The following is a 27,069-nucleotide window of genomic DNA, read 5'->3' as shown; positions in this document are numbered from 1 at the left end:
TGAAAAAACAAACAAACTACAACGGAGCCTTTCATAATGCTTTGGTCTCATGATGTCTGATGATGTCGTGAGCACTTCTATTGATGTCTATGGACAACCCTGCACTTGTAAGATGATGCTAAAGTTGGAGCCGGTGCATTGTAATGTGTACTGAAAGCATCCAAGTGAAGAACAGGAAGCAGAGCCTTCAGCTGTCGAACCGACTCGATTCAGGAAACTTAAGACTTCAAACTTTCCTTTTTGACAAACTCAGTCGTGCACCATGTGATCAGGAACCATCAGGAACCAGGCTCCTGGGAGCGCTCCTCCACTCCTGTCTTTACACTCCTTGTGTTTACAGGACTGTACTGCATGAGCCATGTTCTTCCAAAGTCTCACAAAAACAATGCCCTCTCAGTTTTATTCATTATTAACTGAGTCATGTTTCAGCAGCTGCAGGGTTCAGCATGAATTAGCATGTCAACACTGTGGACACTTGCCAGGGATTAAAATATTACTGTCTGTTAATAGTTTGGTGCAACAGTCATGATCCTTTTGGACAGCGACTGTTCCTTTCAAAGCTGGCAGCTCACTGAGGCTTTTAAACTCAACTATAAAAACTAGAATACAACTATGATCCAGCTGATTATACAGACACATGTAACTATGTATGACTAAAACCACAAACCCCTCACAGCCCACCATCACTCAGTGCATGCTTACAGTATTACTGTGTGGGGAGCAGAAGGGGCCAGATGAGGGCACCAGAGTCACTGCAGCGCTGCTGTTCTGGTTGTTTATCCTGAGCTGACCTGCGTCCTGCACAGAGACGCTGTGTTGTCACATGCAGCAAGTCTAATGAGAACTTGTGAAGTGTGACTTTAAAGATTGAGTTAGATGTGAAGAAAACCAAGAGGTCTAAATACACACTCATGAATTTAAATGTATAAATGTAATCAGACTAAATTCATCACAGTGTTAGAGCTCAGACGCTTAAAATGCTAAACAATCAAGTTTTATTCACACGGGGGTTATATGGCTTTTGATAACATTGTAAACAAACCTTAATAGAACTGCATTAAAAAGAAATGAGGGACAATTTTCCCTCTTTTTAATTGGAAAATAATACAGAGATTGTCTGTGAAGGTTCTCAGTCAGCCAGCTCATGGTAATCTCAGCAGGCTGGAAAGAAGAATGGCTGGAAGCTTCTTGAAGACCTTCTCAAGCTTCTTGGATGAGAGGTGACCGTCTTCATGAAACTTTCCATTCGCTTTTCTTTCCAAGCTCCTTAGACTGACTTCAAGAACAGTTATTGTCATGATTAGAATCTGTTTAAGAATTCACTAAAGAATTTATTTTTCCTTCTCCAGATTAATATCAGAAGGTAACAGTTTGCTCAGACTCGTTTCTTCAAAAGTCTCTGATCAATCGAACAACAATCCAAAAGCAAAACTTGCAATAAAGAGAAAATAGTCTGAGTTATTTCCACTGTAGATCAGTGCGTCATTATAAAAGCACCATCAAAATTATTTAACTTCACTGATTTGTCCATCACACAGGCCTAGAAACCGATTTGCAACTGCTGAGCAACCACCGGGGGGGGTCATTTCTGTGAGGACACAAATATAACAGGAACAGAAGAGATTATTACCTGATCTGCGGCTTTTCATTATTGGAATCAATATAAGCAGTAAAACTTTGAGATTTGGTCTCTTTTTAGTTTCTGCTTAATTTCAAAACCGGTTCCATACTAAATAACTGGTTATATACATGTCTTCATCATCATAATGAAATATCAATAACATTCCTAAATATTTACATGAATATGTCGTAGAGCTGGGCGATAGAACGATAACGATATGTATTGCGAAATAACTTTTTCTCGATAGAAAAATTAAACTATTGCGATAGGCCTCATCTCTCTTGTCCTCTTAAAAAAAAAAAAAAGAACAGCCAATCCAAATTAAGTAGCGCAGAGCCAAACCAATCACAGCCGCAGCGTCACGTCACGTGACTTGTTACGTACAGCACAAGTGCCAAGGCGCACATGTGTATTTGTTTTTGCAGCCGGGCTGCCCAGGTAATGGAGGAAATGAGTTTGCCGACTAGAGAAAAATCAACCGAGAGCGTGAGCGAAGGTTACCGAAGAAAAAACCGATGATGGTTCCAATGCCGGAGAGACTGCCGAACAGAAGGGCCATAGAAGTTCCGTAGTGTGAAGGTATTTCGGCTATTTCAAGTCTGACAAAAAACAGAGTAGCGTGCACTGTAAATTGTGCCGAAAGCAAGTCTGGAAATACAATAAACCGGTGCATGCTCAATCTCTGACTGAAAGCACTAATTCGTCATTCGGCTTTTGTCAGACTAAAGTCACTGTTAAAACTGTTTGAAAAGCTAAGCTATACAACAAGCAGAGATTGAGAATTTCCTTTTAGTTCTCAGTTTATTTGATATTGACAAAAGTTAGTCAATTTTGTCTGTTCTTCTGTAAAACAAACTAAGATTTATTTTTAGAATTAAAATTTTGTTTCTAAGTGGAATTGACAATTTAGTAGTCTGTTTTGTTTGTTCTATTTTGAAACTTAAACGCTTTAGCGGCTGCGTTTTGTGTAGTTTGCAATATTTGCCTTTATTTATCTGAAACTGAAGTCTCATGTTCCTTAAGTACATCTACCCTGTTGAACTTATTATGGGAAATAAATATTTAAATCAAAACAAGCTGCAGATTATTTCACATTTTACTTGTGAGCAACGGCACATTTAAATCTTACAAATATAGTTATTTGGCTTATATCGTGATATATATCGTTATCGCCCGAAATGAAAAAAACATATCGTGATATGAAAAAATCGTATATCGCCCAGCTCTAATATGTCGGCATCTGTCCGTCTCAGTGATTCTATGTGAACAGATTTGAATATTGCTGCCTGAGCACCTTCACTTCTTCAAATATGACACTAGGTGGCATCAGAGTGTGAGAAATCTATAGATGTGATGTCCTTTTGACCCAACAGTCCAAATACTGTAACCACACACACACACACACACACACACACACACACACACACACACACACACACACACACACACACTTTAGTGCCCAGGAGAACTCAAAGACTTTTAAAGCTGTTTACAGAGTAATATCTCCAGAGAGTGGAATGGAGCAATGAAACATTAATTACATTTACAGACAAAAAACATTTGCAAAAAGCATCATCTGCATGTTATAAATTATTTATCGGTTCAGTGAATCAAAGCAACAACAACAGTAAATGTTTATGTTTTGTCATGATTTCACTGTAAGCTCTTATGAATTATTGCATTTTTTATCATGTAGGACTAAATCAATATCTTCTCTTCATGTATAAATCCACAAAAATTGGTGACCTGCACAGAGAGAATTTCACCCTGCTTTGCCTCGTCTGATCATTGCTATTGATAAAAAAAAAAAAAAGCAATTTTTAGCCAAGCGCTTAGAAATTTATCTACAACACAGATACTTTATAAAATATATGGACACGATATCTTTAAAATGATTTAACACAAACATACTATTCAAATTCCAGCATTTCCAACTGGCAGACGTGATTTCAACTTCATTTACGTCACATTAAAATCACTTTTTAAAGAAAACATTTTGTTAAGTGCAGAGACATAACCATCAGTTACAGTAATGGCAAATATGCATTCAACTTAAACAAAGCCATAAAATCAGACATGTAGTCTGGAAGGCTTCCTCACATTAGAAGGAGGAAAAAAAAAATCAAAGAGTTTTGACAGTTTTGTGTTTTTGTGAACATGTACGTTTGTGTATGTGTGTGTGAGTTTGCTTGCACATGAGTGATTCTGTGTGTTTGAGCCTTTAAAGAGCTTGTGGTGGTGGTGGCAGTGAAGAAATGTGAGCACATCAGCGTTCTCTGAGGCTCGCCCTGTGCTTTGATGCAAACTACCTGCAGCAGAAGACAGATGTTCCACCGTGACAGATGTTAATGATTAATGTTATTAATAATTTTTTGTATATTCATATTTTATATTTATCTAAATGTGCAAAATAATGTTGCAAAAGCCTATTTTAATGTATGCATAACCTAATGTAACTTCTGGAGGCTTGCTGTAACAAAAGGCGTTGGTTGGGAGGCATCTGAGAACTGTAAACACGTCATTCATTAAGAACCAGTTTGACACGGTTTCAGTTTTGTGACACGGTGTGTTATCCTGCTCAAAGCAGCCATTAGAAGATGGACACACTGTCCTCATGAAGGGTCAGCAACAATACTCAGGTAGACTGACTATTGTTGGTACTAAAGGACCCAAAGTGTGCTAACACCATTACACAACCATCAGTCCGAACCACTGATACAAGGCTGGATAGATTCATGCTGTGACTTCTAACTCTACCGTCTCAATGTCATAGAAAAATTGAGACTTGTTATAGCAGTCAACATTTTTACAATCTTTCCATCGTTTCACTTTCATGACCTTATGTGAATTGTAGCTTCAGTCTCCCGTTCTTAGCTGAAGGGAGTGGACCCCAGTGCGGTCTTCTGCTGCTGTAGCTCGTCTACTTTAAGGTTTGACGTGCTGTACATTCAAAGAGTCTCCTCTGTATACTATGGATGTAATGAATGGTAATTTAAGTTACTGTAAACATTCATATCGACTTGAAGCGGATTAGCCATTCTGCCCTAGGATCTGAAAGGTGTTATCACCCAGAGAACTGCTGCTCGTTGACTATTACAGACCTCAGATCAGACCGGCTCGTCTGACACCAACAACCATGACACATTCCAAGTCACTTAAATCTCTCATTTGATGCTCAGTTTGAACTTCAGCAGATCATCCTGACCATGTTTACACGCCTAACTACACTGAGATGTTTGTGACATCTGGTTAGATGTTTGTCCTAACAATTAGTCAAATATAATAAATCTAATATAAAAACATACTATTTTTACAGTTAAAAAGAAAAAAGTATTTTTTATGATGCTCATTGAATGTGGCTTTTAAAAATAATTCTTAATCATTAATATTATTTGTATTGCATTGTCAATACAAATACTAAAACGAAAGAAGTTTCAGTTAGCGACTCATTTGTGTAAAACTCCTGTCAAACCTGCTCGACCACGTTACGATGAATGTTTTGTGCATTGACTACAGACATATACATGCTTACACTCAGCTGTCAGTCTAACTAGGCCAGAGGTCAGCAACCTGTGGCTCGCAACAAAACGTCGTTAGCTTTGTAGGTATAAGTGAAACCAAAACTAATGTGCACACTAAAAATTGTGTTTATGGACATGTGGATCAGATGTATATTTAAATACACTAAACAAGTTGGAGGTATCTAAGAAGAGTCAGTAGGTAACGACAGGGAAGAATCTCTTTAAAGAGTGGTGAAAGACACAGGCAATGCCAGCTCTGAATCCAAAAAACAACTGTGAATAAGCCTTATAATATAACCTTTTAACGTCATATACCTACAAGGGACAGTTCACCCCAAAACATGTTTTTGAGAAGATGTATACTTGTATGGTAATATAAGCTTAGAATATGTCAAAAGGGCAGGTAGGGCTTGCTGTTAACACAAATTCTTGAATATTATACTTCTAAATCTAAAATTGAGTTAGTTCTCTACAGTTACACATTCCAGTTTCCAGCTAAGCACTTCCAGGAAGTATCTGAAGTCTACATGAACCATGTGGTGACGCTGTGGTCAGAACCACTGATTATGGATCTCTTACTATTTGAGGGCTCAGGCAGCACTGAAGTCGCCTATTAGATAAATAAGACAATTTTTTCACTGTACGTCAGTCTACTTCTTGTACCTGACCATTTTTTTTGGTTAAACCACTTAACTCTGGTTCATGAGTCATGCAACCATGAAAAAGGCACTGAACACAAATAATGTTCCACTGTTGCAGAAAAATGAGCAAGTAACACATTAAATTGTATCTTTAGGCACTTTGTTACAAGCAGCTTGTTGCAAAAACATTTGCATCTGTAAAACATGCTGGAGGCTCTGTCATGTTCAGGGCTGCAGCTGGGCGATATGAGGAAAATGTAATATCGCGATACACGATATATATCACGATATGTTTAAATAACCTCCAAAAACAATGTTATTTCAGTCATATTGTGCCTAGAATTGCACTGGTTTACTCATTCAAATCAACCAGTGTTTTTTTCTAGTGAATATAAAAAATCTGAATGAATTGAAATGTTTTACTTTTATCCATTCTTTAACCATCAGTTTCCCACAGAGGTTTTTCACAGCAAGTGTCTTTCTGTGATCAACACAGCAAAAGATCACAGCAACAAAAAAGTACATCAAGCAAGACTTCATGAGACAAACAAAACAACTGAAATTAAAAGGGTGTTTTGTGCTTCTAACATAAGAAAACTGTTAAATAAAAATTTTGATGACGTCAAATTACAGAAACAAAAGTCTAGACAGTGACTACAAAAAGCGACTGACCAAGAACAGTCTTAATTTTATAGTGAAAGACTTTTCAGCTGGTGGAATAAATTCAGGTACTGCTACCTTTAGTGGCAACAGTTTTACTGCATGTTTTGCAAATTTTCACATTTTGTTTGACATCCTCCTCCTGAAATCCAAATGACGAGCGAGTCTCATTCCCTCGCTTTGTCCCTATCTGGTAGGACATAAACACGCATGCTCAGCGCAGTGTGCCGGGTAGAACATTTTCTGTTTGGGAAGGATGGGGGTTAATGATATTCGCAGCATGTGAGATAAAAAATAAATAAATAAATAAGTGCTTAATATTACAGCTTAATATTTTCATGGCAACGTGCTCGATGGTTACGATAAAGCCATTTTAACCAACGCACGTGGAAAAACTCGTGATACATCAAATACATTCGATATATTGCCCACCCCTACAGTTCAGTCAGCGGTGTGGGCGATCTGGTCAAAATTGATGGAAATTAAAACACATAAAAATGCTGTTAGAGTTTGAACCATCATCAGGAAAGTGTCTGACCGGCAAAGGTCTCATTTGTTCATCCCAAACACGCAGCCAGTGCAGTAAAAACATACCTGGATAGAAAAACACACAATAGAATATGATTCATAGTCACGGACTCGCCCTCCCCGGAGCCCTGACCTCAACATTATTAAAGCAGTGTGGGATCATCTTTACAGAGAAAGTAACAAAAGACAGCCAACATCCAAAGAGGAGCTTTGGAATGTGTCCTTCAGGAAGCCTGGAGAACTATTCCTGAATAATATTTAAAGAAAAAAGCAGAAAGCTCGCCTAAGAAGGTTCAGATTGAGTGAAGAATAAAGGTCGTCATACCAAACATTGACTTCTGAGCTTGTGAGCTTTTATAGTGTATTTTCATTTGTTTGCTTATTTCAAGAATGCACCCATTTCCCATTTTCCTAAAAAAATTTAAAAAGAAAGCAGTGCCTTGAGACTTTTTCACAGTACTGTATATGCGAACCTCGTTCTAAGAATTATGAAGCAGAAGAAAAGGAAGACGGTGCTGAAAGCCAGCCCAGACACAGAAGATCACACTGAAGTATCTGAAGGTCATCTCAGCATTATCATGTCTGTTACCCTTTTCATTTCCATCCACCAAACCACATGGAATTATCACAGTCGCTTCAACATTTACCTTTCAATTAAATGCTTTAGAGCCCCCTGCACATTTAAAGCTACCTGTGGAGAGGACTTTTTAGGTAATGGTTTGATTACAAATAAACGTGAATATGTAGAAAATGTTTTTTATTAAATTGTAAGCCTGGCATGCTAATTTCTGCCTCGACTTTCTCAAACTCAAACCCTGTTTATTTCCACCGTTGTTCATTTCAGCGCTCCTTTCTCCCGGTGCAAGCAGCACCGTGCCCTCCTCCATTCCTCGCTTGCTCCACTTTCATTCTTTTACTTACAGCAGTCATCTGCTCTGTGTGTTCATTGTTTCCTCCGCTCTCTTTGACTATGTACAGCTGCCGTTTTCTCTGCCAGCGACTGCAATTACGGGCTGTTGGAAGAGTGTGCATGTGTGGGTGAATTTAGGTAACTGTCTCTGTATGCACTGAGTCAGTATGCATGCCTATCCTTTTAGCTTGCATCTGTGCATGCACTTGAGTGGGCATCACCCCCCATTTTTCCCCTCATCTGTTTACTTGCATTTTAAAGTAGCTGTGTGGGCGTCAGATGATGCCTGAACAACAGAGGAGCTACGTTACAGTAAACGTGTTGTTTTGAAAGCAATAAAATGGAATTTCATTGCATTGCTTTTGGATATATGAACGAGAACAGAAAGTCATTTTTTCCACAAAGCACATCAAATGAGCTCGAGTGGTTAAGCTTTGGATTTAAGGAAACATGTTTGCCTGTTCTTTCTCTCTGTACATCTACCAGCAAACAACTGGTGGATGAAGATGATGGGGTGGGGTTATAACTAGGCAGCATTTTAGACGAGTCAAACATAACCCCTACTCTACCCCTAATCCTTGCTTGGTTCCTACAATTTTATTTCGCTGGTTACTACTGTTATGTCCAGACAGTAAGAGTGGGTAACCGGTGCAGTCCAACACCATTCTGATGGGTCCTGAGCAACCAGCAACATGAGATGACTTGGGAGTGAGAACAAGGTTTAAGGTAGAGGCACAGGAGATATTTCTATAATGTCAGCAACACTGGGATCCTAGCTAGCATCAGGTACAATAGTTAGACGAAATCCCCCTGGATGGAGGAACAATGTCACCCTCATCATGGATGAGATTGCATCAGTTTTCCTAGAAATCATAAAGCATCTATGAGACGTTTTAAGATTTCAGTTTTTTCTTGCTTTCGTGCTAACACTAAACTGTCATTGACCATCCAGAACCATGTCAATGCGACTGTGTTCAAATGAGTTCAGAGAAATCTGGCTCTGAATGTGGATCACCGACTTTTCATGCTTGGCTAAGGCACGGGGTAAAGTGCTCGAGCCAGAATATCCAGCAGTAGTCCAGACATTGTCTGCTCGGCTGCCAAATGGCAAACACAGAAAATAGAACGGCTCGTTTAATGTAGCACAGCCACAAAGCCTTCCTTTTGTACCATTCCATCTGAAAGGACAATTAATTTTCTGTCCTTTTCTGTACTGAAAATCCCATAAGTGAAAACTACTTTAGCCGTGACATTTAGCCTGGTTAGCCCGCTTCACATGATGTACCGTTTCTTTTTCACTTATTATAAATTAATTGGTTATTTACCAAATTGTCAGTTCTGTGTAGATAACACTGACTCAATCAAGCATAAAAACGATCCCAACTCAAGGGATGAACCAGTGTTAAGCGTCATTCCTATCAAAATAGTCAGGTAGCCTTTGTCCAAAGAAAATCTTTGAAAGATCTTCAACAAGAGTAGCTGAAGACTTTTCCACAGTACTCTGTCTGCAAAGGACTTGTAATAGTTACTAGTTCTTATCAATCAAGATAAAATTCCTAATAGGAAAGGCTGTGGCTCAGAAGGATCAGAAGGCTGCCGGTGTGATCCCTGATTCCTCGAGTCTGCATGTTGTATGAATGTGTATGTGAGCCTTGTAGTAAGAAAGTTCTTTCATTGGTCAAATAGAGTAGAAAAGTACCAGTCTAAAGAGTACCATGCACTTCTCAGTAATTATTCAGTAGTCAGAGGGAAAATAGATTAAAAAAGCAAAAAGAAACAAGAGTTCAAAGACATTTTTCTCAAGTAGCATCTTAACAGGATAACATGTACACTCTGATTTTACACAGCATGATGATTTAGAAGTCCCTGAGCTATAGTTATGTCTGAAAACAAATAGCACCTTGAATTTGGAAGCTACAGTAACCAAATTCTAGCTCTCATGTGATCTTTTGTGTGTTACGTGCCATTTTCTCCAAATTTAAAAGCCATAAAGTTCAGCTTATCAACTGATTAACAGATACTAATTAAATTAATTACTAAAACCTGAGAATGTGAGGATTTGTAATCTTCATGTATTTTACCTTAATGCTGACAGATAACACAACATTTAAAGATGTTTTGTTGTTTAGTGGGAACCTGATTTTTTTTTTTTTATAGTTTGAGAGACAAACTGCTAAACACAAAAAACTAAACAAATATAAACAGATTAAACAATAATAAAGTTAATTATTGCAGTCATTTTTTTATTTGTAGGTTTTAGAAAAAAGCTGGGACGCTGTGTAACATGTACACAAAAACAGAATACAAAGACTTGCAAGCCCATATTTTATTCACAGCAGATACATTTGTTACACACACACACACACACACACACACACACACACACACACACACACACACACACACACACACACACACACACACCAGCCTTTTGAAATCAAAGCTGTCCAGCTTTCTCCACATCCCTGCAGCCCCTCCACCCTCCACCTCTGCTCCTTTGTGTACCTCTCTAATGATGAGCCAGTGTGTGAGGGCCGCCAACAATGTAAGTCTGCCACGGCTGACCTTCCTTTCGCCTCTCCTCTGTGTTTCTGTGGATGTGTCAGAATGACTGCACTCTCCCTCGTCAACTGTTGGTGCTATTCATTCACAAGCTGCGGCCCTGCTGCAGCCGCATAATTGCCCCCGCTGCTCAAAACACGTAGGAACAATCAGCTTCTGATGCTCAGCCCTGCTGACCCAGCAGGAACAAGAAGCAGGGCATGGAATTATAATGATATTTAATTCATTTAAAGTGGAGGTAAATCGCTAGCAGCTTCTAGTTTCTACAGCTCTTGACTTTGTCAGCTGACTTAACGAATCTCTTTAGCGGAATGTAAGCTAACGAGCAAAACTACTGTTAATGCGGGTGAACAGCAAGTATTAACATTAAATATATAACATGACAAAACACAATGCAGTAGAGCAACAGACTATACCAGCAGTGCTACCATTAAGGCTGATCCCATTTGACGGGGACTATTTCTCAAAAGATTTACATTTCTGATATGAGACTTACATGAAACAGAAGCAATGAAGATTTTATAATTACGCTACTTCTTCTTCTTCATAATTTACAAGAACAGACAGCTGCTTCATCTAAATAGAGCAAAACTAAACCTGATACATGCAAACACCATCAGCATTTAGCCAATGTAATATTTTCAAATCAGCTTAGTATCGAACTAAAAGTTTCCAAAGCAGTCACTAGAGACAAGTTTTATTCCTTTATAGCTTGGACTAGTTCTCCACACTCTCACACACAGCCAGCAACCTGCCCGGTTCTTCCATCTCACACACCCTGGTCTTCTTCAGCTCAACATCCCATCCACGACCCATTGAGCCCCGCAGTAATCACTGATCTTTTATTTAATTACAGTCCCCATCCTTTGCCTCATCTTACAGCAGCCTTCAAATCTAAATGTATGTCACCAATATATATTACTCGGCAGCCATGCATGCTGTACTATTGTTCTATATGAATTTCTATGGGTCAAAATGACTTTTTCTAGAGATAAGTGGTTATAATATACATATTTTTGTATACTACTCACAACAAACACCGAGGCTGATATCAGCGTGATTACATCATGATGTGATCAACACAGGATCGGCAGGTCCGCCACTAGTAATCTAAATTTCTGTATACAGAGGAAACTCTTAAATATATGTAACATGCACATGTTAAAAAAGAGAAAAAAAGAAATGGGATTTTAATGAATAATAATATTGATAACTAAACTGTAAATATAAAAATAATATTAAAAGTGGTTTCATTACATGGATATAGAAGCACAGAAAGAGAAAGGGAACTCTAAAGGGAACAGACTAAACATGTTTAAAGCTGATAGAGCAGGTGTCAGGAAATGAAACAGCATAAGACATCAGCATAAACGATAACCTGTCCTGGCTTAGAGCACACAAACCTCATGTATATGCTGGCTCCCTAAACTGACACTGTTTGATAACTACTGATCTCTGTACTCGATACAATACATCTACTATCTTATCCTTTTTTTATTAGGAGTCGGCTTCCACAAAGGGCATTCGTGTTCTCACCGAGGACACGAACAGCTGAACATGAGATTTCTGTACTTACTCTTAAGTTCACTGATATTTTCTTTCACTTCCAGGATCCTCGCAGTGGAGACAAAACTATTACCTCCCTCCTTTATCTCTCGCCATATTGGATGTTGAAGAATAAATTACAGATTGTAGTGAACTGAGAAAAGATCGAGGACAATGACCTCCACCGTGAGGGTGGATGCAGCTGAACTTCAGCTGTCGGTCTAGTAAATTCTTGCTGTACTTACTTTTTCAGACTTTGCTTTCACACAGAGTCTAAAGTAGCATCATGCCAGTCACTTATTCTGGAGTGCCGTAGTACGCATGTTCACAATGTTCAGCAGAGACACATCCTTGCTGTTGTTGTTTTCTTCTTGTTCAACATTAAATTTGGGGAATATTGATTAGCATAAAAACAGAACAGCTGATGGTGTTTGTTTATCATATATCCTGCTTCTCGTTCTGATTATGTCATTTCTGTACATTTCCTGTAATTACGTGATGCAGTTTGTTTGCTGCACAGCAGTTTTCTGGTTCTTTTCACTTGCCTTGAAGTAGAACATACACACCCATCCATTATTTTTCTGTTTGTTGTGTTTTTTAAATTTAAAAGAGGATCTTCATTCATTTGAAAAGCAATGCGATTCATTTTTGTGCAACATTAAGGATTTTTAAATGTGAGAAATGTTTTTATTAAAAAAAGCTTTATATTTTAATCTGTTCTAAAAGGGAATTCAAACCGTGTGTCAATAACATTGTTTCAAAGGTGTCCATCATATTTCTACTCTAGTGTGACTGAGTTGCCTATTTGCCTATTCATTCATTGCTTGAAACACTTAAAAGTTGATGGTATATCCAACTGATTTCGAGGCCTAGTCTCGGGAATCAAAACAAAACATATTTAAAGAAACTTTACATGTTCTAATGTATCTGCTGCTGTTTGATAACCTGGAAAATCAAAGAAGATCTAAGAAGAACTAACAGGAGCTAAGGCTCTATTTAAGGTCCTGTTCTTCAAAAAAACCCAAAAATCAATGGCTCATCAGTGGTGTCCCATTATATATGAGTGTGGATCTTTGCAATATGGAGTTTTATCCAAAACAGGAATCCCATTTTCACTCTCAGCACACTCAGTCACTTTTATGTAGGTAAAAGTAGCAGCAACTACGCTCATGGTTTAGTGTTATTAATCATGATAATGGCAGCAGGTATAAAAGACATAACATGACAGAGGTCGCCTTCCTCAGCATCGTCCTGTTATAAAGTCTAAAAGCTGGACCTGAGACCTCCCTGAAATCTGACCAGCCACTGTAACCAAGTCTGGTCTTACTGGTCACAGACAAATCAACTTGTTAACACACTTGTTTTGTACAGGCCAGCTTCGACAAACTTTAACCACCAACTTCACAGAGCTGACATTTTAGGAGATATAAATAACTCAAACTCTTGCACGCCTGTTCTCTGAGCGTTGGAACGAGCTTCAATATTCTCAAAGCCCTCTTCATTATATTTTTATGGATTAATAATTTAAGAGAAAAAATGCTGGAAAAAAATGTTTCCGTGTGAATGTTCTGGTCAGGATCCAAAGAGCTTAACACAGTGCAAATAAAAGCAACAAGTAATCAAGTGCTATGTGCACAATTACCGATTAAGGGCTTCACCAAAAACCGTACATACTGGCGAGCTGTTAGTTTAGGTTTTCTACAATAATATTAATAATTTCCTATCAATGATATAACAGCAGAAACTAGTTTGAGATGATTTGAGCTTATGCGCTCAATAAGCCATCACCTGCCTGAACCCCTGCACTGACAGAAAGCCGGTTTCATGTCGTTCATCCTACCATCCAAACGTCTGCTGAGCCATTATGAGCCTCAGTTTCCTGTTCTTAGCCGACAGGAGTGGCACCCAGTGTGGTCTCCTGCTGCTGCAGCCTGTCAGCTTCAAGGCTTGGTGTGTTTTCCAAACACATATCCTTCTGCATACCCTGATTAAACTGTTGCCTTTCCAGCAGCTTGAAGAAGTCAATCCTTTCTTCTCTGACATCAACAAGACATTTGCACCCAGAGAACTGCGGCCCACTGAAAATTTGTTTCTTTTCTGACACATCGACAGTTTGTGAAGGACTCAGACCAGCCTATCTGGCACCAACAACGATGACACGTTCAAAGTCGTTTAAATCATCATTTTATTTCTCATTCTGATGCTCAGTTTGGACTTCAGCAGGTCCTCTTCACCACGTCTACGTGTCTGCATGCATGACGTTTGCATGTTAATTGTTCGGATTGAACAACATCAAACTAAACAAACACACAAGACTACAGCGAATCACTGTAAATGTTTCATGTGCTTAAAAAGGTTTTTCACAGGCGGACTGTTTTCATTCTCTCTGGTGGGCACACACACACACACACACACATAGAGAGAGAGAGAGCAGAGAGAGCATGATTGCAGCAATTGTCTCAGAGAGCACATGGATGACTCATTCAAAGCTCCACTCTCTTGTATCTGCACACACACGCACACACACACACACACACACACACACACACACACACACACACACACACACACACACACACGACGAGATAATGGGATGTCATCCAGCCTCCGTTGCCCCATGTGCCCTTTCTGCAGCGACAGAACAACTGGGCCATTTAACACACTTACGTGCTTTTCCAAGCCTTCTGACTGGTTCAACATGGCCAAAGCGTCCAAAACCCAACACAAAAACACAAGTGCTCAGTTATTGTGCTTGCCACGCTAACAAACCACTGACCTGACTGACTAATGCTGGCTTTGCGTTCTATACATCACTGCATGATGTGAGGAGACTATCGATGATGGAGCATAATAAGCATGACTCAGACTCCCTGTCTGCCTGTGGAAGAGCTGAATGGAGGGGACAAAGGTTCTCAGGTGAGGCTGAGAATTCATCTTTGTCTCTTTCCGTCCTCCCTGAAACTTCATTTTCCATCTTTCCTCTTCTCTAAACCGCAGCTGTAATCTGACTTTGTTAATTCCTGTTCCTCTTCAAACTCATCCTCTGCACTACATCTTCACACTTTGTCCAAGGAATCAGCGTGTGGCCACATCAATAAATATCTGTATTATGTCAGTGCATTTCAGACAACAGTCAACATGCAGGACCAATGTTATGCATCATCTCTACAGCTGTATCTCAACAGTCGCCTTATGACTTAGTAAAGCTTTTTTAATCTAAGCCACAATGCTTTGATTCTCTTCTGTGCTACTCTGTACCAACAGCTGAAACGCTGTTTTTTTAAATGTCTTCCCAACACTCATTTAAAGCAGCATTTATGCTGTTATAACAGCAGCACAGACAGCTACAAACACATACCAAGTACCCCAAGTCTATTTATACTGGACTGTTAGAACCTGTATTTTCTAATGACACTTACACTATGCCTCAGTAAACCACTGCCAATGACACCAATGGGTTATCAAGCAGACTGCAACGTTGCTCACATTTGCACATTTTGTTTTAGCCAAAACAGTGATGACACATATGAGACTATTCTGCAAAACTGCTCTACATTATGTACTGTGTCATATCATGTACAACTGGGAGACCAGCATATACACTCTCTGCTTGAGTATCCAGCTGCTCCCTATGTTGGCTAACAAGATGCTGCAAAAAACAAATATGCCTGTTCTGTTGCAATTGCACAACATACTTGTGGTTCAAATCAATGCCATTTGAGATCATCAATGATGCAAGCTAACTAGCATTTCCATGAGTGATAGTGTTAACAAGCAAAAGATGTTTAGCCAGTTAGTCATATCTTTGCTATGCTATGCTGTTAGTTTGTAAAATTAGCTGAAAAAGTCATCTAAATATGGCAAATTGGGGGAAATTAGTCAATCTTATCCATCTAAGACACGGCTTTTGCTACGTAACGTAGTTTGAAATGTATCCATGTTAGCAGTCACACTAGCATTAGCTCAACATTTCAATCTTCCTTGATCTGAAAGCTCTACTGATACTGACCTTTTCCCTAGTTGGCTAGGATCCTAGCCAACTTTAGCAAGAGCAGAGAAATTATGGACACTTAACTTGGCATCTAATTAGCTAATATCACAAAAATAGGTGTAAATAAAGTATTTTTTGTTCTTATGTGAAGTTTGTGTTAGAGTTGTACTATGCTAGGAGTCAGATGTGTTGATGTTTGTGTTATTGGAATCCATTTTTAAGCTTGGCTGGTGTTTCCCATTGTTAAAACTGGGGACAGAAGAAAGAAAAGCTTTATGGTACTTTTTTTTGTTTAAATCTGATAATAAAAAGCATTTTAATACATGAAAGCTACGTAATACACGTCTAATACAATCCAAGCTTGGTTGGATTTGTTTTCTGGTGAAACTACCGACATTTCAAATTCATGTTTGCTAATTTTACCGTGCATCGCAAAAATTCTCAATGGGGTTAGGTTGTGGACACTGTGGTGGCCGATCCATGAGTGAATCACTCTTTTACAATTTGAGCCTAATGAATCCTGGCGTTGTCATTTTGGAAGACCATCAGGGAAGAAAAAAGTCCACTGATGCTAATTTACAATATTCAGATAGTCAGCTCATTTTTGGGCATGTAACATTGCTTAGTCCAGACCTCCAACTAGCAGTTCTCAGATTAAATGTAGTTTTACATCACAGCACCTTGGTGGGGACTATAGCTTTAGCCACAACATGTTAGACAACAATCTAATAACAAATAAATAAAAATAAAAGAGACATGCAACACCCTTGACATTAACCATGATCAAATGAAACATCTGAAAGCTCTGCAAGGAATTTAATCCAGTACAGTAACCCCTCTCTGCATGTTTGAAATTAAAAATTAAACAAGGCTTTTGTAAAGAATTAAAGGATGTCTGCCTCCTTCCAACCATAAAACTATTGTGCAGTCAACCAAATATCTAACACTATGGAGATATTCTCAGTAATGAAACTCTGTATATATCACAGTGACATTTTGTACTCACCATTGTTCTGTAAGAAAAGGTTGGATGGACTTCAAAGTTGAGAAGAAAAACCATCTCACGTTGTCCATTTATAAAGCTCTACCACCAAAGTTCAATCTATAATTCAAGTTCGTCTAAACTCCCAACCATAAATGTCCTGATTTGCACACTTATCTCGAGTGAAATGGTTGCAGGTACCAAGTACTCTCCAATCCATTTTCAACTCCTCAGTCTCTTAGAGACTTTAAATTTTTTTTTAACAAGCTTTGAATAATTGTGTGCTCTGTTGTCGTTATCCTGCATCTGTTTCTTGTTCCCTTATAAAAGACAGATGATTTTCAAGCTCGACTGACAGATTGAAAATAAAGATTTTGGACTCTACAGACGTGCAAAGTACTTCTATTGGTTTAGTGATTTATACTAAATGACTCTAATGGCTGCTCGATACAATTGTCTCCATTGCTCCACCCATGCCATCGAAACTGTTCCATCACTCTCATTAGACTCTTTCGAGTCCTGAAAGCTTCAGTCAGTCAATCATTGTAACATAAATTAATGAATGCTAGCCTGACTTAATTTTAGGTTCATGGACAGCCTCTGATATACTAGAAGACTAGGTGGTGCAAATGTTTACCGGTAAATTGCCGTTTTTTGTTTTTTCTTTTCATGTTTTTTTAAAAGGAAGACATATGTAACCCATGTCAAGTCTTGCAAACATATCTTAATATAAGACAAGATTGAACAAGAACATGGGACAGGTGGGCTAATCTGATGAATATTAGCTGGCTTTAATGTTAGTGGAACACATCGACTCGATCCTCAAAAAGTGATTTACACTGATTAACGCTAAACATGATCGGTTCCACGATCACAGCTATAAACAAACCCTGCATCCGATGTCGTACATTCAAGCTGTCGTTTGCTGTACTGAAGAAACAAAAAGAAAAAAAAAAGACCAAAAAAAAGACAGCAGATGCAACGCATGACCTTTGAATCTCTCAGGAGTGTAGGATGGAGAACTCCTAAATGAAAAATTCACAGTCCTACTAAATCATTATTCTGAGCAGGACCCAAACAAAAGTAGTAATCTTTCTCTATAGCAAACTACATCTGCAGGTGGAGGCTATGTTCTTGCAGGTGAAACACACGAGAATCTCACTAAGCTTAAAATCAATCTCGTACAGCTCAGTTGAGCTTTGTTCACAGATCTGTTCAGAACATGTTCATGCCCTAGGTGCTCTGTCAGTTTAGGCACATCAGAGCCTTGAGCCAACTGCCAATGTCAACATGCTATAGGTTCTAGGTTATAATCTCTTTAGTGTAATGTGTTAGCATGCTAACTATTAGCACAAGCACAAAGTATTACTGTAGCTGACAGGAATGGCAGATTTTCGACTGCTAAACGTGATGTTGGTGCAAAATGAAAGGTCACACTTGTCAAAATTCACCATAGAGAATATAAACGTACCACATTTTATACCAAACCATCCGATCAAACAACTACAGAGCTATTTCAGTGACAAATGAAAAGGTCAGGAGCTTCCCAAAGTCATTGATACAGTGTCTTGGAACCATTAAAGTCTCAACAAGATTTCATAACAATGGACACTGAGACATTTCAGTGACAGAGCAACACTGTGTTTTCCATCCTTTCCTGGAGTCACACTAGAATATTTTGAACATTTTATCATCTCACAGCACATGATTTAGAAATACTATAAGACGTTTTAGTCACGTTTTTAGACAGATGGCCCTAAGTGTCGACTTTGTTTCTATTATAGCCATCAAGCTAAATGTTAAGGACCACTTAAAGGCACCATATAAGGTATCAAAATGTGAAACAGCCACTGATAATTTGGCATGTTTAACTTTCAATTGCTTAAAGGAATAAACCTCAGTGTGGCTACAAAGTAGTGTGATGTTTCTTTGTTAAGATTTATTGAAGCATTTAATGACCTTTACTGCACAGCGCTCCTTCCATCTCTCCCTAATCTTCTGTCTGGCTCCACTCTGTATCATTTAATAAGGCAGAAATGCCATGCAAATGTCAGTTAGTGATACCTATAAGAAATGAAAAATATAAAACTAAAGGGGGTAGGGGTGGGGGGTGAAACAAACAAAGAAAACGACTCACCATTATATTCTCATCTGTAGGAGAAGCTTGTTTTGTTTCCTTCTTTTATTCTTCTCCGTCACACCACACGGATATGTTCTGTGTTTACTTTGTTCGGGCATATAACGCTCTCTGTTACATCTGACAGTCAGTTCTTTATTTTTTGCATCTTCCTGCAGAGTAGTAACAGAACATGAGGCTCCCAATACTTTCTCCTCTTCCTGGGGTAGCTTCACTACTCCACAGGTGTCCCAAAGAGACGTCCAAACTCAAGGCGATGGGGGTACTTCCAAAGCGGTCCCCTGGGCGATTGCTGATTTCTGCTACTGCTCAGATCTTGAGGCTTGTGTATGATGTGACTTTGCTGAGGATCAGATGAACTGAAGTTTTGTGCAAGTACCTGGCTACTGTTGCTATACTCGTGCCTTTAAGGCAATTGGAAGATTCCAGAGTGAGAAGTCTACTGCGTGGCTTGAAGCATCAGGTTAGTGAGCATGTGTCGCCTGCTGGGTAGATTAAAGCACCGGGATAATGAGTCGTGACTGAAAGTTTACTTCTGTTTCCTGACTATCCAGAAGTTGTGTTTGCTGAGGTATACAGTTGTCTGCCTGGAGTAGAAAGTGTGAGCTTAATGAGAGTTTTCCTTTAGGTAATAAGCAGACCAGGTTTGTGTTGATCGGTTCTATTTAGGCCGTGAACAGGTAAGGGCTGGCAGGTGGTTACAGGTCAAAGGTCTTTGCTCACATCACGGCTGCACTGAGGAGATCTTGAGAGGCAATACTGGTTGTCACGGTAACAACAGTGACAGGTCACGGGTGTATTTTTGCTTCGTGTTCCAGTCACTGTGCTGGCTGTTTCGGTGGTGGAGGTAGACAGTGGGAGAGGATCCCTGAGGTAAAATGGAAAAACGTTGCAATGAGAAGAAGATGAGAAACTAATCATGGAAAGTAAACGGATGTTTCTTCCTTTTCTATTTCCCTTGGAGGTAGAAAGCAGATGTGGTTTTCTCTGACTGGAACCAATGACGGGAGGTAAAACTGTGCTGTCAAGTCTAATCTTCTATACTGGTAAAGAATGCTGGTGGTTTGCCAGAGTCTGAAACAAGTCGAATCTTGCCCTCTCATTCAGAGTCAATAGGGTCATTTAGGGGCTTCGCCTATGGAAGAAAAAAAGAAAACAAAAACAAGTTAGAGAGGCAACCACATTGTGTTGGCAGAGGAAAGACAGGGACTACAAAGTCAGTAGGGTCTGGACAAGATTTCCCTCTGGATCACAGCAGCAGAGGACCTCACTAAGGCCACATTTACACAGCAAAGGCCCACAATCGGTTGGCAAGTGCTTGCTGGCGGTCGCTGGGTACACAAAAAAAACCTCCTTGTGATTACTTTGATCCACTTTTAAACAATTTATTTCTACAACCTTTTTTTCCCTTGCCAAAAACAAGACAGTGATTAATCTGATTAATGGCATGCATTCCTAATTTCTCTTTGCGATTTGGCTTTATAGTGTTCGATAGAACAGCGGTCCCCAACCCCCGGGCCACGGACCGATACCAGTCCGTGAGTTGTTTGGTACCGGGCCGCGAGAGTTGAGGCTCGGGTGTGAAATTTATGGTTTTCTGGGTTTTTAATCAGTTTTTATCGTTAACTCGGTTTCCCTGGGTCTTTTCCCGTGTGTTATGAACAAATCTTCTTTTTTTTGGTACAGGTACTGGTTTTATTTTGTTGTATTTTTCCGTGACACCTTAAAGGCCGGTCCATGAAAATATTGTTGGAGATAAACTGGTCCGTGGGGACCGCTGTGATAGAACACCATAAAGTCACATTTGAGTAATGATGTGCAAAACTCTTTATTTGGTGTCTGAACACAGCAGCATTTTTCCTGAGTACAAAAACAACAACTGTGAAACAACAACTGTGCCCCTTTGAGCCATATGGCTCATTTGAAAGAGCAAAATTTAGTTTGTGGTCTAGACAACCCAAAATGTGATGTCCCCATATATGGACGCCAGGTCCTAGGAGGTTAAATAAAAACACTTGGACACATTTTGCATTTGATGCCAAGAACAATACGACTCTGTTTAATCCACATGGAGCAACTTTTACCGGTAAAAACACAACAAACCTTAAATTTTAGTCAAATGAATCAACTTGTGATTTAGTCTACAATAATCTTAAGATATTTTATTTAATTAACAATAGACTAAAATTACCAGAATTTAGATGACAAAATTGTTTTTTATTTTACCTTTGTTTATACAGGTAGCCCCATTTAGACTCGATGTGTCATTTACAAGAGAGACAAACATATTAAATGACAACAAAAATACAACAGCATTACAATAGCAAATATAAAAAAATAGTCTGTTTACACAGTCATGTCAGAAACAGGAATAAGTTCCTAGTTATGATTTTACAGGGTCATTTGTACGTCAGTTGATTGTAAGTGAAATCAGCTGAGAGCTGCAAATCCTTCTGTAATGTTTTCCATGAAGATGGAGCAGAAAAGGAGAATGCCTGTTTTCCAAGTTCTGTATAAACTGATGGAATGATGAATGTAATGAAGAGACTGCAGACTATGACTAAGATGTTTATGTAACATGTAATCTGATAAATAAGCAGGGAGTAAATCACAAATAGATTTATAGATAGAATTATACCAGTGAATCATCCTGCATAAGGCCAACGAGGGCCAGCCAGAAAATATAAAGTACAGTGATGTGTTAAAGGTTTACAACCAGTCATAAATCATAAAGTGTCCCGTGATAAACAGAGTCCAAAAGATGGAGAGAATGAGCAGAGGTGTTCGTGTAAATTATATCACCGTAATCCAGGAGGGGTAAAAAAGTGGTAGCAACAAGCCTTTTTCTTGCGGTGAAAGAGAAACACAATCGATTTCAGAAAAAGAGACCCAACTTCAAGTTTCCTTAACAGGTGCTCAATGTGTGGCTTAAAGGAAAGATTATCATCAATCACAATACGCAAGTATTCGTATGAGGTCACAGTTTCAGTAGATGCCTTGAGCAGATACAAGAGGGAAGTACTGCAGGCACACTCTCCTATTTGAGAAGAGCATTTAAAAGCAGTCTGAGCTGACAGAGGTGGGAGTGTACACAATCACAAGCTAGTTGTAACTGTTCAAAAACTATGTGGACGGTGCAAGCACAACAATAAATAACTGTATCATCTGCATGAAAATAGACAGTAAGTACTGTGCAATTTCCTAAAACCAGACTAGGAAGGAGGTAAAATACTAGCAGAGAAAAAAGGAGACAAATTTCCACAGTCGCCTGCGCTTTTCATAAAACTAAACTTTTACTTTGAAGGCAAACGGTCTTCAGGTTCACTGCAGCTTAGAGACCAGTTTGCAAGGCGGGCAACCTCAGCAACCAGCTACTGACCAAAGCAATTGCAAGGAGGGTTTTGGTACAGACCTGTATACCTCCTTGCAACCAATTTCATGCTAGCAGCTACAATCAACCTTGAGCAAACACTTTACTCAAAGACCAGACTCTAGGCTTGTGTGACTGGGGATTAGACAGATTATCGGGGCAACCCATGAGCTGCTGCTGTGGTTGAGGATTAGGTCTGTACAGGTGAAGAATCTTCTTGGGAAAGATCACAGCAGCGATGTCACCCAATGTATAAAATGAAAAACTAGACTCAAATGTTAAAGTCACGTTTTGTTGACCCAGCCATCATTTTTGACCATTTCTAAGAATTTTTAAAATCACAGCAGCAGTTGTGCTAGGCCTCGTGCAGTCGACTGGCAACATTTCCACTGTTAGCATCAGGTGGAAAAAACATTTCTTTGAACTGGGCTTTTCCTGCAGCTATTCAACTACGTCTTACCTTAATTGTTTTTACCAGCACAGGTAGCTTGGTATAAAATAACACACCACTAGTTGTAAATATTAAGAGAAAAATCTGTGTGGAGTACATACTGGTATATCACTTATTTGAACTACTGACTGTAACGTCTTATAAGCCAATCATATCCATCTTTAACCATTTTAATTTAAACAGTATGCTGATTTAAATAAATAAACCACAACAACCACAATAGTTACAGTGCCCAAGTGTTTTTGCAAAGTGCTTTAAGTCAAATGGATTTTAAAAAAGAACACTTTTTTAAATTACAAATTAGAGAAAGATCACCATCAAAGGTCAGGACTCTTATTTGCTACGTTTTATTTCCTACAATTTGTTTTTTGGCAAATTAATATTCTCTCATGTTAAGATTTGGCAACAAATATTCAGATCGATAAATATTTGTTTTGGCTCTTGTTTGGCTGTGCATTGATCTTGATTCTTAGAGCAACAAACAGAGCAAATCTTTTTGTCAGAAGTTACTGTGGCAATAGGAAATGCTTTATAAGGTCAGGCAGAAAGGCCCATTAGCAGATTCTGGGGTCTTAAAGAGGTCAAGAGTGGCTCACGTGCAATTTAGCACTGCTGGATGCTTTCATTTGATTCTAGCTGAAGTGTAATATCGCACCATCCTCTGCAAGTCTGCGTGCATTACAATGAGTGTGGCCACAGGGCTGGTTATGCAAGTCGTGTAATCAGTTGCTTAGTTACTTTTTCAAATAAGCAATCCCCAGTGTAAAGGCAGTGTTTCTGACAGTGTGTTTGGAGGTACTATAGTTTTGTCATTTCTAATGAGTTTTTATTTTTATTTCATTTGTTTTTAATTCATTCTTCTGTCAGTTTAGTTTTTATTGTTTAAAAAGGTTTAGTTTTAGCTTCGTTTTAATCGTTTCAGAGTTCATTTTCGTCTTTTTAATTTATCTTTTAAGGGGTGGCAGTATCTCAGGAGGTAGAGCAGATCATCTACTAATTGGAAGTTTGGCAGTTCGACACTTGTGTGAATGAGACAAGTTGTATAAAATCCTCTTTGTGCTCAGTGAGAGTCGAAAAGCACTATATAAGAACCAGTCCATTTAACTGTTACTGTGTGAAGGGCCTATAGGAAAATCAGCACAGGTATTACTACTCTATTTAAAAGCAGCTGACTCACAGTCTTGTAGACATCCAGAGTCTCAAACACATCTGTCACCGACTCGGTGACGTAATAAAATGTATAATAATAGTTTAACCAAAGTAACAGATTTCCTCTATATTTCTATTTTTAGTTAGTTAGTTGTACCTTTTTTCAAACGTCTGAATGTTTTCTCACATCTAGTTTTAGTTTTGTTTTAGTCAACTATGATAACCCTGCTACATACCTGTGGAGCGTATCCAGTTCTGAGCTTGAAGAAGAGCTCCGCGTGGGTGCTACAGTTGTCTTTCAGCCAAAGAGTGGGGGAGGAGGTGCTACCAGTATAGCTCACAATACAATGAGGTAAAGGTACAGTAGGCTACACTCCATAACTCCAACCCATAATCCAGACAAGCACTTCATTGTCAGTTTGTGTCGGTGGCCCTGTGTAAACCCCTGAGTTGCTTGTACAGCAGGAAGGCGCGCTGGGAGTGGCAGAGTACTTCACGGAAACGCTCTCAAGCATAATCAAGACGTTTCAACAGCGGCTGCATTTACATACATTTGTTCATGTCAGACATGTTAAACAAGAACAGTGATTCATGCACAGCAGAAAAAAAACAAAGCAGCAGTATGCAATGACGTGCTTCCTTACACGTCAGCGCTTCTCTGTAGTGTCGACAGAGCTCATAACCAACAAATGTATGGAGGTCATTTTGCATCTGCGAGAGCTACAGGACTTATTTAGTATGCAAAGCAGCTACTGGGTGGAAAGTCTATTATAGGCACCCCGCATTTAAATGCACACAATGCACACACACACACATATTCCCTGTTAATCTCCCTCCATCTGTGCGAGCTGCCCTTGGGTTCTCTGTCAGACACACATCTCATTGTGTGACTATCTGGCTCATTTAGACTAACGCAAGTCAACTTCATGCTAAAGACACATATCACCTCTTCTCTCCAGAGAAAATGTGAAAGTCGAGCCTCATTTTATTTTTTCTATTGAGGGTCCTCCATCAGACTGCAGCTGGATCACGCATGCTAGCTTAAAGATAGCAGCACACAGATTAAAATGACAGCCTTTAATTGTTAAGTAGTATTTGTATTACCTTTATATTTTTCAAGGCTCTTGTTCACATAAAATAAACCAATTAAAGAGCGTTGTATATTCAGATACCTACACAGACATGGGAAAGCCCCACAGAAGGAAACCCCACACAGAAAAGCTCCAGCCTCCAGCAGGTTCCTCTTATGTATAAAAATTTCTATATTAGTGGTTTTCAAATATGTAAAGGTGTGCCCTGTGCATTCATGTCTGCAGAAACAATGTGTTCTCACAGCAGTTCCTGAAATAAACACAGTCTCTATCTTGCTTCTGAACACATAGAAACACACAGAAACATCTGGATGTTTATCTGTGTCCCTCAGTGAGTTTTCGTCTGTCCAGCGTGGATCCACTGATGTAAATAAATAAAATCATAAATAAAGAAATATTTCAGAGGGGCTCCTTTCACCCCCCAAACCAGATTTTTAAGTTTGAGTCATACACATCACTGAGTTTCACCCTGCATTTGTAATCACTCTCAGTGCATTATTAATGTAAGCTGCATTGCTTGGTTCGGTTTAGGCATTAAAAACAACTTGACTAGGTTTTGAGGTCAAATGCACCTCTTGCTACATCTTACCAAGGTGTAGGCAAACACGAGATATACTTCCATCTCAAATCTACTGCTAAGAAATTTGGGAAACAGATTTGTTTTTCGTGACCTTTTCATGTTCTGACAGGAAAGAGCCTGCAACATGCAACAGCACCAAGTCTTCTATAGATACACTGTCAGATGAAGATATTTTTGATTGCATATTTGTAGCATCTGTACCGAGCATAACACTCATGGTAATTAGCACTGTTGCTTCACACCAGGAAGGTTGTGGGTTCAAATCCATGATCTGGTTGGGCCTATCAGTGTGCAGTTTGCATGTTCTTCCACACAGGGACTCACTGGGGACTCCGACTTCCTCCCACAGTCCAGAGACCGGTGTTAATTTTGTTGACCCACAGTTTTCATCAATGACCATTTTTCATCCTGACAAGAACAAGATGACAACTAAAAAAATAACAGAACAAAAACTATGATGAAATGTACTGGCACTTTCATCAGTGAATAAAAACAAAAATATTATGGTGAGATTAGATCTGTGTAGAAAAGCGGTGCAAGTTTGGAAGTGAGCCGAGCAGAACCGCCTCGTGAGGTTAGACGCCCGCTGATCTGCGCGGAGGAAACGGTACAATTGTTCTGATGCTTCTTGTTTCTCATAAAAACGCAACCAAACGTCAACACAGGAAGAGAAGAGTCAGACAAACGCACAACACATTTCGTATTTGATGTCACGAAAAATAAAACACCTGGTAAAATGGTGGAGCAACTCCTACTCACAAACTCTTACAGTTAATTGAATCCACTCAGATTTAGTCTACAATAATCTTACAATATTTAGTCAAATTTAGATGCTGAAATTCTGACTAAAACTAAAAGATGACTCAACATTTGCTGCCAGAGACATGCAGTTAGTGGGTTTAGGTTAACTGGTGTATAGGAATTTCTTTTACTTATGTATTAATCACATTATTTTATTGTATAATGCCTTGGTGCCACTGGATTTTAACATGTTCACACCAATACTGTAAGACAAATGGTGGGGGTCTAGTAAGGAAGTTGGGGGAAGCAGACAACTCAACAGGAGGAATCTTGTCTCTTTGAGGACTCTGGGAGGTAGCAAGGGAGTGTGAACCTTAAGGTGTGAAACAGCTGTGTACTGCCTTTTGTTCCTGGAGAAGGTATTTAACCGAGAGCCATGTTAGGCTCAGAGAGACTCTGCTGACCGTCTGTCCCGCGGGCATGCAGGGGCTCCATCAAGCTTGGTTGTCTGTTCTTTGTGTGCTTTGATTAAAGAATGTTAGCTACCACTCACCGCTCGTCTGCAGGCTTTATTTAAATGGAAAACTTC

General features: G+C 39.2%; 1 protein-coding gene across 4 annotated transcripts in view; it reads right to left on the bottom strand.

Moving 5' to 3' along the window:
- LOC134625868 (thyroid hormone receptor alpha) overlaps positions 1–27,069 on the bottom strand; it is a 125,342-nt gene that overhangs the window by 51,113 nt on the left and 47,160 nt on the right. For all 4 annotated transcript variants that reach the window (XM_063471187.1, XM_063471184.1, XM_063471186.1 and 1 more), the window contains exon 3: positions 19,099–20,233. The gene's annotated coding sequence lies outside the window, so the exon portion shown is untranslated. The remainder of the gene's footprint in view (positions 1–19,098; positions 20,234–27,069) is intronic.

The sequence above is a fragment of the Pelmatolapia mariae genome, linkage group LG4 (assembly GCF_036321145.2).
Source record: "Pelmatolapia mariae isolate MD_Pm_ZW linkage group LG4, Pm_UMD_F_2, whole genome shotgun sequence".
Taxonomy (NCBI): Eukaryota; Metazoa; Chordata; class Actinopteri; order Cichliformes; family Cichlidae; genus Pelmatolapia; species Pelmatolapia mariae.
This window is presented reverse-complemented; position numbering and strand designations above follow the sequence as displayed.